Source organism: Zerene cesonia, chromosome 14 (assembly GCF_012273895.1).
Source record: "Zerene cesonia ecotype Mississippi chromosome 14, Zerene_cesonia_1.1, whole genome shotgun sequence".
Lineage (NCBI taxonomy): Eukaryota > Metazoa > Arthropoda > Insecta > Lepidoptera > Pieridae > Zerene > Zerene cesonia.
The window spans coordinates 3,280,005-3,293,871 of NC_052115.1; the positions used below are offsets into that span (position 1 = coordinate 3,280,005).

The following is a 13,867-nucleotide window of genomic DNA, read 5'->3' on the forward strand; positions in this document are numbered from 1 at the left end:
CCTTGTTAATCTTACCTAATGTAATAAAGGGTAACATTTGTATTTTCGTGTGTATGTTCGTAATGTTTGCACAAAAACTACTGGATCGATTTTGAAAATTTCACCGTTAGTAATATGAATCTTCACTGAGTAACATAATTCTTCACAGGCGACGCGTCGGGCCGGACTGTTAGACTTTTATACAATACCTCATTCTAAGTTAGGTAAATAGGTGAATGCGTATTATCACACTGTTTTTGAAAGAGAAAATATTAATCGTTGCTAAAATAAAAACATATGTATTTAAAATTATTATTAGAATTATTTTAAACATCCTTCAAGTAAGAAATTTAATATATAAATTATAAATCCTTTGAGATTGTTTCAACGTTAATATAACAATCTTTAAGTCAAATTATAAGACAAAGGGAAAGCAAACAATAGTTATCTATCGAGTCATCGACTTAGCACATTGAAAGTTATACTTACTGTAGAAATATCAAATGTTTCAGTTCAGCAGACCGTGTAAAGTGAACTTATTTCATTTGTAACTTTGTCGATGTTTGAATAAGCACAACTCTTTGTAAAATTGCTTCTAAATTTATATTGATATAGCTTTTATATTGAAAAAACTGTCTGCTTTGTGTATGTGTAAACTGTAAATACTGTAATTGACTACCAGGATCTAAATCTACACTTAGAGACTTTCTTTCTTGGTCACGTAAAACGCCATTGCCAGTTATTTTTTTTTAATTTTGACATAATCTATCTAATCTAGAACAAATAAACGTATGATTCGTGCGTCTATAGGCGAGTCCACACAAAGCAGGCTCGCGCGACGAATGCCTCGCTCTAAGTGGATCGTCCTTATCTCTATTTCGAACATTTTTTCAAATCCTTATGTTATTACTAGCTGCGCCCCGCGGTTTCACCCGCATTAGTCCGTATCCCGTAGGAATATCGGGATAAAAAGTTGCCTATATGTTATTCCAGTTGTCCAGCTGTCTACGTACCAAATTTCATTGCAATCGGTTGAGTAGTTTTTGCGTGAATGAGCAACAAACACACATACACATCCTTACAAACTTTCGCATTTATAATATTAGTAGGATACGATATGCGATCTTGAAATTACTTAGGTCGTGCAAAAAGGTTCTTCTTGGTATTTACCTGGTAATTGACCAAAGGAATCAAGATAATGTTAAGCAACGGATCACGATCGATCAGTTTCCCGTTGAAATCTGGATACTTTTCAACGCTCCAACACTTTAATTCAGACCTCTTGAATTTTCTATGACTGTCTTTTCACTTGAAATGCGTTTAAAGGGAATTTTAAGGAGCATTTTTATTGCAGAGCGTAGACAAAGTTTACTGAAGATGTCACAGAAATGTCACAACGTTTCATGCCTCGTTTGAACGTCACCGACGTAGAGTAGAGATATTGTCTAGATGCTAAAATTTATTAAAATATTCTTCGTGAATTTGAGTTAGATGTATTAATGTGGCTGGACAAATATTAAAACTCTATTAATATATTTTCGTTTTTTTAAATCGCTTCGTGGAAAAAAGTAATTATAATTTTATTGTGTTTTTATTTATCTGTTTAAAAGTCATCGAAAAAAAAACCTTTCCCAATACGCTTCATCAAAATTCAATTCAGCTTGAACTTACCTTGTCCTACCTATGTCTCATAAATTATCAACTAATATTGGCCAATAGCGTTCGTAGTATTGTTACCTTGCACGCATATATGATCAATCAACCAATCAGGGACAAGTACAAGGTAGCTCATTTGCACATACATGGTATGCTCGTATTTGCCAAGAGTCTGTTTACAGTTGCAGGAGACAAAAGACTAGTTTTCGATTGCTATAAATGTAGAATTAATTGTATCGCATGTAACAGAAAAAAATATAGAATTGTGCAATGCACTTATTGATATCGCAATGCCAAAAATATAGTTTTGTCTTATTTGATAGGTTTGATTTGTATATGTACCTATAAGACCAATTTTTGCGTAGGCAAATATTTCACCAATTCTATCTGGTTTTGCATCAAATAATGTTTTTTCATACGCTTATGACTGTGGTATTTCATTTTTAGTAATACTAAAAACGATTAAATGGCAACATTTTCACCTAAAAAACCATCCATGATATGTGAGGGGGTAGCGGAGGGGCGGAAGGGGAAGTGGCGCCATAAATCCGCTGTTCGAGAACGCCCAACGTACTTCCTGGCTGGAAAATGCGACGTTGACTTTTTTTTATATCTCATAATATCAATAATGTATAAAATCAGCGAGTTCGATTTTATGAAATTTTGATATAGGCGTGGTCGTAAAGACTCGCGAGTGCAACGCGGATGTGCTTTTGATAAAATATTTCATACCAATACCTAAATGAATTTTCTTTTTCATCAATACTCTACTAACACATAATTTGTAAACTGGTTTAATCATATAAATAGAAATTGTACAATTTACATTCACATTTATAAGACTTTATTGGGTTCTAAATTTATTAATGAGTACAGCCAATAAAGCCATAATTTAATCAACAACTCAAAATGCATATCAATAGCTTCGTATTTGTGAAAATAAAGCTGATACTTAGTCGTGATAAAATATTTCGTGTTAATACATTAACCTTTTAAATATACTTGAAAGCCTCGACTATAAAATCAGTTGATAATGAAGTAGTCAACATTGTTTGAAATTAACTTCGACTACATTTTGCGGCACTTCGAGCCGATAATGAAATAAGTTTTGAAATATTTAACTTTATCGATACCTCACAATATCACCACTAACTTGTAAGGAATAACTTAATTTCGGTTCCCGTGAAACGGCTATGAACACTTTATTATATTACCTACTGTAAGAAGAAAAATTAATTTCAGCTACTACGAAAAAGTTCTGAAGTCGAGTTATTCATTTTAAAGATAAAAATATCGGCTTCGGTATAAGTCGGGTGGGTATAAGATCTTTTAAGTGCTCTTATAATGTTATTATCTATGCGAATTTTGTGATCTAGTACGAATTAACGTTGGATTAAAAGACACGAAAGGTCTTGTTTGTAACGATTATTTTGTGAAGGTTTAGTTTAATCAAATTCATGGCTTAACATCAACAAATATTTGGATCATTTTATTTAGATAATTTTCGATTTATTTCATGTATTTAATTCAATATCTGAATGTTTAAGTGGTCTTCTCATTAAAAGTATAAAATATTTCACTGTTATCCAAATATATAGAGCGCGAATGATTCCCCAAAACCTTATTATTTATTAGTTTCAATATAATCGTAAATATCAAGGAATCGTTCTCAGTGTTTTCTTCGAGTTGACGTTTGGTGTCATTCCAACAACGAAGATTGATTGTCTTTAATGCGGTTCCATCTATCACCCGTTAGTAAACACGCTCCACTATCGATACCAGTAGTGTCAATGTACACACAAGTATCATGGGAATCCTAACTACTTAACTGTGATAGTGTAAATGCGAAAGTGCTTGTGTCTTTGCTAATATTTGACGGAACAATGAGGTGTGATTTAAGCATTGGTAATTGTATAGAATGAAACTTTTCCCGTACATATTTGTTTTTTGGAATGGGATACGTGTGTTAAGATAACTTGAAATAAGTTGAAATTTATGTTTTTATGAATATAATTGTACAATGTTTGTATTGTATGCGTTTTTATTATTACCTCATCTAGTATTTTTGAGAAAGATAGCCTTTAAATCTGAATATTTTGAGCGCATTATTCGGGTTTAAGTTTTGAGCCAGGATGCTGACTTTAAAACACAATTAAAGTGTTATAATGGGAAGTGTGTGAATATATAGTGAATTAATAAGCTAAAAGTGGATTATAGTCAGTGTTATAGTGTGCAGAATGTGATTTCATGCGATAGTTAACTGATAAATTTAAAACTCTATCCGTGTAAAACTGTAAACAATAATAAAAGTTTCAAACAACGTTTTGGTGCTTCGCTTTAACGATTGAATATGAAAGTCTTAAGAACGTCAGTATTTTCTTCTATTTAGACATGATTTTTATTAACTTTTATATTTATACTGTTAAAACACGTGATGAGAGGATATTGAAACTCAAACATTTATTTATTCAATTTGACTTCTTATAGAAGCACTTTTGAATTGTCATTTTACACAGTTTTAACATTTACCATCGGTTCGGAAAGCAGTTTCTACAGAGAAGAGCCGGCAAGAAACTCTGTAGGTGCTGTTTAATATAACAATTTTCGACTTCAAAACCGACGACAATGAATGAAAAAATCGAAATGATGGTGACAAAAAAGCGAATTCCTTCACACCAAGTATGCGCATAAAGCAGCATAAAAGCTTACCGAATTGTCATTTTCGATTGAAATTTGTTCAATAACGACTCGTGGTTACCTAGACAAAGGTTTACTCGGCTTTTAATAATTAAAGGCATGGTTCAATAAGTTTTCCATTGGTTAAGTTTCAATAGAGATAATAAGTGGTAAGTCGAACGATTTAGTTTTCTATGTCGTCCAACACTCTGATTAAAATTTATTCAATTCATTTTTCCTCCTCAATAATTTTACGTTGGAGATTAATGGAAAATTAATAGATTCTTATTATTCGGTATTACGTAAAAGAAACACTTTTTTGTGTTTAGATAATATCAGTCCATTAATGTCTGATTTATATTTTATCATTCCCTAGCAGTCCGCCCAACCTTCGCCCCTTATAGAGGTATACATTCAGAGATCATGGAAATTATCTTTGTGTTGGTCATATTAATATATTATCTTTGAACTAAATATAACATTTATCGAGGAAGACTATATAGGCTATATAACATCATATACAACGTGAACCGCGCGGCTCAGCTTGTTAAATATCTATTTGTTATGTATGTAAAACAGAAAGAACAAAAGCAGTGGCATTGCCTCTTATGACGTCAAAGGCGTGTGAATGAACCACATTAAAGCATCTGAAAGCTCGTGCCCCGCTTACATTTTACATATTCTATTTTATTTTTCAACTAAACCAGCTTTAAACATGTTCTGGTGAATCATAATATGGTATTATGTTCAAATATAAAGGATTTTACAAGAGCACAAATAACCGAACCGAGTATGACTTGAAATAAGAATGTATAACGAAAAATTTTTTTATTTAGTTATAGGGCGAATATGAAACCGCGGAGCGCAGCTAGTTAACTTAATTGATAAATTTTCGTTGGTTCTTAGTAATCATTACAATAATTATATGACCTGTATCTTTTATCCAATAAATAAAAAAAATGGTAGAACACCAATAACATATTTAAATTTATAACCGTATGTTCTCGAAAGTTATCCTAAAAGCAGATAGAACTCACTACATCTTAGTAAAGCGAGTTATTGCCTAGCGCTAGTAGTGTAAAAATATGGAACGCATACTAACACCCTTTAGCAGTACTTGCTGCGTATCTGTAATACCCATCTCACAGTACAAAGCTCGTTGATTACGCCGGTTGCCATCGGCGACGTAGGCCGTCTAGCCTTCGTTGTCTACCTTTTTATATAGAATCGATAATACACCTGGTTGTCGGAGCAAGAAAAAAATTCATAGTGAGTATCGAAGAAATAGGGCGGTGTGGTTTTTCAATTAAACCTGAGCACGTGTAAGATGGAGTGGGCGTACTCTTCATTTGTAGTGTTACGTATTTAGAAACGGATTATTTTTTGGATCGAAAAATGTTTTATTTATTATAGCAGATTTCCTTATAAAAGGTGATTGAAAATCGTCCCAATTAGGAGTAATAAATATTGGATTAGAGTAATTCGTCGATTGTTTACTGTACGTGTTAATCTTTACTAATATTATAAAGCTGAAGAGTTTGTTTGCTTGTTTGTATGTTTGTTAGTTTGTTTGAACGCACTAAACGCACTAATATCAGGAAGGTCCAATTTGAAAAATTCTTTCGCTGTTAGATAGCCCATTTATTGAGGAAGGCTATAGGCTATGTGTGTACCACGGGCGAAGCCGGGGCGGACCGCTAGTAATTTTAATAAAATGTCTTAGCTATGAATGCAACATTAAGTTTCTATTAAAAATTTGCGAATAACCGCCGTGTGATGTATATGCTAGTGCATGGCTTGAATGAACATCGTGGCTTGACAGAACGTCTTTCCCTTACACTTATTATTACATATTATTGCATACGTTTTTGACTCGACTATTTGTGTTTTGTGCTACGTATTTAGGTATTGATGGTGTTTATACTCTTAATATTATGTTCGTGCCTAAAATTCATTCAGTAAATATTATTAAATAAAATGACCCTTTTCGCAATTCAGGCTCCATCTAAACTCTCGGATTGACGTATTGATCATGTTTCATTATATATATTCATAATTTATATTGCGGACATTTGCCCACACGGTGTCTAACTAGATCTCTGAATGCCACAATATTGGTTCAGTGATCTACGAGTGGAAAAGAAACAGTCACCCAGAGAGACACAGAAACGATCACATTCAATGTATCAGATGTTAGAGAACTCATCTCTAGTTATTATTATATTAATACCATTGCATATAACATTATAATTTTAACACATTTCCGTTCAAATTAACAACATTAATTAGGTGTATTATTGAGTTAGATCAACACAAGTGTTACCAGAGCAAGTAATAGGATATTGTGTAAATTGACTTGCACGGTTAATTAAGGTACTGCATTGCGTTGCTATTGATCATTCGTAGAGGCATATGTTGTATGGCAACTTTGTATAAGAAAATATTACTTAATTTTATAAATATGGTAAAAGTACATCTGTCTTACTGATCGATTTTATGGATAAAATGGATGGATTATGATATGTTACGTCGAAGTTTTTGCAACAAATTTTAAATTCAAGCTTCTATTGAAAGAACTGGATAAAAATAGATAGTGGAATTGTCTGTTACGAGCTCAACGAGTATTTCCACGTCACCTGTCCATACCGATCTGTGTGAATCCTTAAATCCGCCATATATTCGTGGGAGCAAAACAAAATTATCTTAATGCGTATTTCTCGTAAAGCTCTCAAATTCGTTATTTGATCTCACTTTTCAGGAAATTGTGTTAACTTGTAATTTTTGTAATTTACTAGCCGCTCGCCCCGGCTTCACCCGGGTAGACATTTCTCAAATTTTTCATAGTTAATTAATATCCATGAAAATAAAGCAAACTAAAAATCAGTTCAGCTGTTTTCGGGTTATAAACGGTTTAACCAACCCGACTATATTTGCTCTAATGTTATAAAGAGGAAATATTTGTTTGTTTGTATTGAATAGGCTCCGGAATTACCGGGCCGATTTCAAAAATTCTTGAACCAATGGAAAGCCACGTTATGTGAGTGTCATAGGCTATATTTTATTCTGCTTTTAATCTGGTTCAACCGAGGCGGAGCCGGGACGAGAGGTTTATTTTATATAAACAAATACCAAACCATAACCTCACATCAGGTTATGTTGTAAGATTGTTTCTAATTTATTTTTTCCAATTGTACAATATGTATTTACCTAACTTATATTTTAGAAGCTATTGTTAAGAATGTGTTTTTTCTCTTTAACCCTAGTTGAATGAATATTTCGTGTGGAGGGCATGAGTTTTTCTATACTTGAGTAGTTTTTAAAACTTTAATTAATGGAAGCGCTTTGGAGAGGCCTTTGCCCAGCATTGAGACCCATCAAATTGTAACAATACATTGCAAGAATATCATATTAAATTATTAAACGAGACCACATCGTCTCGCAGGCGAGATTTAATAGTAATTTAAATCAGCAGCAGCTACTTAAAATAAACCATACAAATACGTGTGAAAAGTTTACAAAATTGCCGCTCCACAGACGTATTAGCAGAGTAGAAATATATACAGAATAAGTTTGAATATCCGAGCTTTTAAATTTATTTTTGAGTAGTGAATTCACATGCTTGCACTTTGCAGGGTTGTAGAGAGGGTTGTTACTCATAGTGGTAAAGTGCCCGGGGCGCGGACAGAGCACAATATTTGCTAACGGCGTTTTTATAAAGCTGGATTAATCGATTTCATTCTCGTTCAAATAAGTGGTCCGTAATTCGAATTTTAACATGTAAAGCAACTCAAAGCAACAACGGTAATTTAATATCTGCCTATTTACCTACCTCCGTTTTATGAACAGAAAGCAGTTTTGTATTTCTAGCACAAAATTGACACGAAAAAGATTTTTCTAAAAACCGGAATACTCTAACACTATAGCGCTCCGTTAAAATTTCCCTTTATAAAATTTCAAAGTGTGTAATATTTTTTCAACCGGCATGAACTCTTTCAGTGCCTCGGTAAAACGCTTGAAAAACAAGTTCAATGCACCCACTATTATCCTGTAGTGTGTCCAGACAGAAATCACCTCCGGGTTCTAGTTTCTAACTACGGCGCCGCACGCGTGGTTGAAATAAAAGTGCTACAGAACCAACCTATGTACTTAGCGTTGACAGTTTTTGTGATATATGTTGCGACTGTTCATATTCTTGTTTTATATGAAATGACCTACCTACATAATCAGGACTGTACACGTGATATTGAACAATCGAACTTATTGTAACATTTATTGTATATTTTGAAGCCTTAAATGATTACATGATTTTGTACTTTAAAAGAAGGAGGTTCTCAATTCGGTTGTATTATTTTTGGGTTTGGTGTTCAGTATAGTATTGTGTTATCTGTGGTATCACAGATAATTCAACTGGGTTAATCGATTTTCATGATTCTTTTTTTTTATTTGAAAGCTCATATTAAAAATATGGTCCCGTTCTGACAATTTGAAGGTAGTTTAGTTTTGTTATAAATAATTATATTCCCTTATATATACATTATTTTGTACATTATTATGAAAATTGAATTTGAGATGCTACGCAAAATACTTGCTAAATTGTATATGGTGTATTATCGTTTAGTGTTTAATCTAAAACCAAGTTTGCCTTAGATTATCCAGACGGGCGATAATGTGATGCGTCCGCGACGAGTTCGGTTGCATTTGTTATGCATGACTTCTTATCCGATGCAACTTTCGCCATTTGACTTGCAGATATTTTGTCGCCGACGGCGCTAACTTCAGAAATATGGCAGCCGGCGCGTTTGTATTTATCTCTGAGGCGCTGATCGGTTGACAATGGCATTAAATATTGTGTATGATGCTAATGTATGGGTCTGATAAGGAAATTGTATGCTTTTTGACATTTCTTATTGTGCAATTTAAATACATTGTAGACATTTCCACTCTTGTGCTACATTTTAATATGATAAATGTCTAGAATTCTGAATACGTTAAAAATTATAAATTGCTTATTGTATGATGAAAAAAAATAAATCTGTGACATTTTAAACAAAGCTGATTTGAATTTGGAAATTATAAAAAGTATACTCGTATTTATGCTGGTTTCATGTAAGAAACATTAATAACAAAGTTCCTTTATAAGCTTTTTTATGTGTCGGTAACCTCCATTAGCCTAGATAACATTCGTTACCAAGAAATATGGTATATTTCACAGCTTACATACTAATTGTAACTACTTATATATATTAAATTTGTATTTTATTTTAATTTTTTCTTAACTCTGTACTGTAAACTTTTATGAAGATAAAAGATTGGGAAGAAACTGGCCTTCGAGACACAGTTCACCACTAGTTCGAAGGTCAATAAATAAATAAACAAAAAAATAAAAAAATATGAATGGAATAAATCCTGTTCTACAATGGGTCATTATTTTCGTAATATCATCTGTGTTTAAAAATAAATCTTAAATCACTCTCTAAAGGCATCAAAATTGAATAAGCGTTTGATAAGTTAATTTGAACAACTGTATTACGCTAAAATTAATTTAAATTTTAATAGGAAAATATTTACATTTTCTAAGCTTACATAGATAAACTTATATAATAAATATATTTTGTGGCTGATCCTTTAAGATGATTGCAATTTAACACATTTCGATGTTTGTACTCGAAAACACAATTAGCATTATTTAAAAGGTCCTAAAAAAGCAGTATTATTCACAGATCGACCTCTTTGCCACAAAAATATAAATCACGACTGGACTGAACAAAAGAGTCCGTAAATGAATACTTTTCCAATTAAATCGTGGGCTTTTTAATTAAACGAATGCTTAAAGCTCACTGGTTATAGGACACTGCTTTCCTCTCTAATACCAATTGACATTTTTACAGCGGTGTGAACGTTAAAAATATTTTATTAACCAATTTAAGCTTTAAGTATCGATTGCCTTACAGGTGATTCGGTGGACAGCTTTATGGCGGTTTTAGCGCCAATCATTTAACAGTGTTGGATGGTTATGGTGCGTTGAATTTTGATTTTTTTTTTCGGCGCCCTCTGAAGCGGAAGTTTAGAACAGAATTTATTTCGGTTGTATTTTTTCGAATGTTTAGGTAGGTACGTTTTATGTGACATCGTAATTTTACAGCATTTTCGAACTGTGAGGCTTAGGGATTATTACCTTAATTATAGTCTTATTTACAGTAAAGTTTATCATATAACAATAAACTGTATTGAATTACGTTAGTTGTAGTAGGTAAGTCATATAGGTATTTGTATTAGTTAAAGTATGGAACTTATAAAAAAAAACAATATGTTGAGTGTCAATTTCACTTTAACAATATTAAACGTTAATTAGGTAAAAAATTACGTCGATATTTTGTTCAATTTGTCGATTGCGCTAACAACTTATTTAAAGTGTATATATACTTAATTTTTCACAAAAAGGAAAATATCATCAATTTAAAATTACTCTCTTTATATGCATAACAACTTTTTGGATCACATTTCAGTAACCAATAAAGTTAATTGCAGAAAGGCATGCGAAGAAATATTTTAACGAATTCGTCTGTCATTGTTGGCTCTACAGCGCCCTACCAGATACGGTTTCACTGGTAATTGAGGCCCCATTACTGGAAAATGTTTCAAATTTCTACAGTTTTATGGAAATGCATAATTAATTAAGGTTATTGTAAATGGGTTATTTTGAAAGTTAGGATCATATTTCACTACGTAGGTTTATAATGTATGACAGTCTGCCTCAAAAATAATTAGGTTTATAGCACGTGTAAAATACTACTTGTATTTTATACTCGTCGTTTCAGCACTGGGACGTCCACTGCTGGACAAAGGCCTCCCTCAAAGATATCCACCACGACCGGTCACTAGCGGCCTGCATCCAGCGGCTCCCCGTATTTTATACTAGTAAGACTGTATCTAAGCGGCTTTGTTAGACGTACCACTAAAATCAGGTTAGATGTACAGTTACGCAGGGCCCCAGGCTTCCCAGTTGTACATTTCGCATCTGACCCCACTTGAAATTAACGAACTCTTTAAAACCGGCTCGAACAGTTCGTATGCGCGCACAGCAACGCATTAATAATTGTTTATTGCGGCGGGGCCGTGACGTGAATATCTCAAACGAATTAACAATCAACGGATTGCGGAGATATTTTGTTAAAACTCCTTGTTTGATGTAACTTTTTATCTATATATCTTACATGCATACACATGTTATTTAAGGATAGTAAATGGGTAATGTTCGTAGTTTCGTTTCATCATACATTATGAAGGTGGTGAAGAAAATTCGGATTCTGGAAATAGTAATTGGTGATAATCTCTAATTACCTACTCTTAGACGATGTGTATCTTTCTCATACATACGGCTCACAATATTATCATGAATTAATTTATCATTATTATATACATCACTCAATTTTATTTAAGCTATTATATTAAGTTTATTTAGACATTTAATTACACGTAAATTTACAAAACACCCCCAGTCGACAGCAGAATGAATAAACATTTGAATTACTACCAAAATTACTTGCCAATTACGGGCTACTTCTCATTTATAAAGTTCAGGTTTTCAATGGAACTCAACTTGTTTCATTTTAGCATTGAGAGCGCTTGCCCTATTGTGCAAGTCTAATGGTTCGTGGGGTATAAAGCGCTTTACGCGCTTTCAAAGTCATCGCGCATGCGTATTGTTTAATGTCCTCTCTCGATGACGCCCACGGAACGATTTTTAATAGTAAGTTTGCATGTGTGCGGTGTGTGGAAGTGTGCCGAAATGGGCTTCGTCACATTGGCATGAATGAGAGAGAGGTACGATCAATATTTTGAGGTTCGCGAGCAGAGGGTCTTATGAAATTTTTAGTAGTTTCATAATGCGCCTGTGTCGTGTAATTAAATCTGCGTTCGCGCCATGTACGTCAAAAGATTACACAGTTACAGCTTATATAAAAAGTTACAGATTAAAAAAAAAATTATTGATGAACTTACGCGTAATTATATTATTCGTTTTCCATTTACGGATTACATATATATAAATATGTATTTATACAAAGTTATAAATATATTGTTATAGTCGTGTAATCATTAATCTATTGTACTTACTGCTGCATATCATCCAAGGTTATGACTATTAAATTATTTGAAAAAATCTAACACATAATTTACCAACTATTTCTTTTTACACATCGATCTAATTCTATGCTACATGGACATTGAGTACAATGCGTTTGTAAAAGAAAAACAAAAAATAGGCCAAATAATGAGGACAGTGCAAGCAATGACTGGGCTTACGACACAACGAACAAAGCATTCTGGGCCACCACCACACGAAACTACGAAATTGCTTCGTATTTGAAAAAATACAACGCTTTTGTTGTTGTTGCTTTTTTTTTTTTATTTAGGTAATAGTAATCAACCGAAGAAAATAGAAACTTTCTTGTTATATAAAATTCATTCAAATATACGTAACGGCTAAGCACAAATAGGCAATTGATAAATGTATACAAAAGCATAGGCTTATTTATAAAATTCTTTGTGGCTATTTAGTAAATATTTAATTTTTTTACGCATTTTCGTGTGGTTGTGGATATTAAGAATAAGAAGATTATAGATAACATGTAAGTATATGAAACGTTTAAGGCGATAAACAAAAAAAATTAAACAATAACAATAAGAGATAGTGCGACGTGACCTTTGAAAATGTTTGAATCATAAATCATAATAAAACAGAGCAAATTAACGGACAGAATAAACGAAACGAAACGTGAATTTAATTCCAATGAATCACTATGTTTTGGGAGAATTGAGCTAAGCTCGAGATTAATTAAAATCTGTAATTTAGGCTTCGAATGAGTGGATTTCATTCATCAACATCTCCCTTGAGATGTCTTTATTGTTATAATAACTTTTGATTCGACAAGTGACTTCAAACACAAGTCGTCATGGCTATGGGATGATAAAATCAAATGAAATCCAATCTTATTACTTACACTCAATGATTAATTTTTCAGCCAATTTGATAACTGAAAATAACTTCAGAAATTAATTAATACAACAACCATTCCTATAGTTTTATACTGGAGTACCTTAGAGTCCCTCGCCTAGAGGTTAGACTCACCTGAAACTGAAGAATTTCATTTTTATTCATTTGTTAATAACAAGATAAGTGATAAATACCTTCAACAAAAGTGATATATTAATGATTTTTTTCTGAATTTGATGTTTACCTAATACTTGCGTCCTTGTTGTCTATTCGTCCTTGTAGAAAATATTTAAATTGTTAAATGACATATTATTCGACTGTAATGTGTGCCTCTAATATATTCTATAGACTATAAACCATTAGTTGATTAAATTTTTAATATGATGAAACTTTGAATAATATTCCTTAAAATCGAATGAGTTGTCGATTATGTAAATAGTGCATATTAAAGCTTATATAAAGATACACAATATTTTCCTTATTAAATTAAACTCATTACTGTACGGTTACTTTTCATATCATCAATGACAACTTCGTCACAAATAAAACAACGTCAAAAAT

The 13,867-nt window shown here is 32.6% G+C and overlaps 1 protein-coding gene across 2 annotated transcripts in view; it reads right to left on the minus strand.

The window, feature by feature from the left end:
* Nucleotides 1-13,867, minus strand: part of LOC119832093 (semaphorin-1A) — a 227,246-nt gene that overhangs the window by 48,320 nt on the left and 165,059 nt on the right. The gene's annotated exons all lie outside the window — the stretch shown is intronic.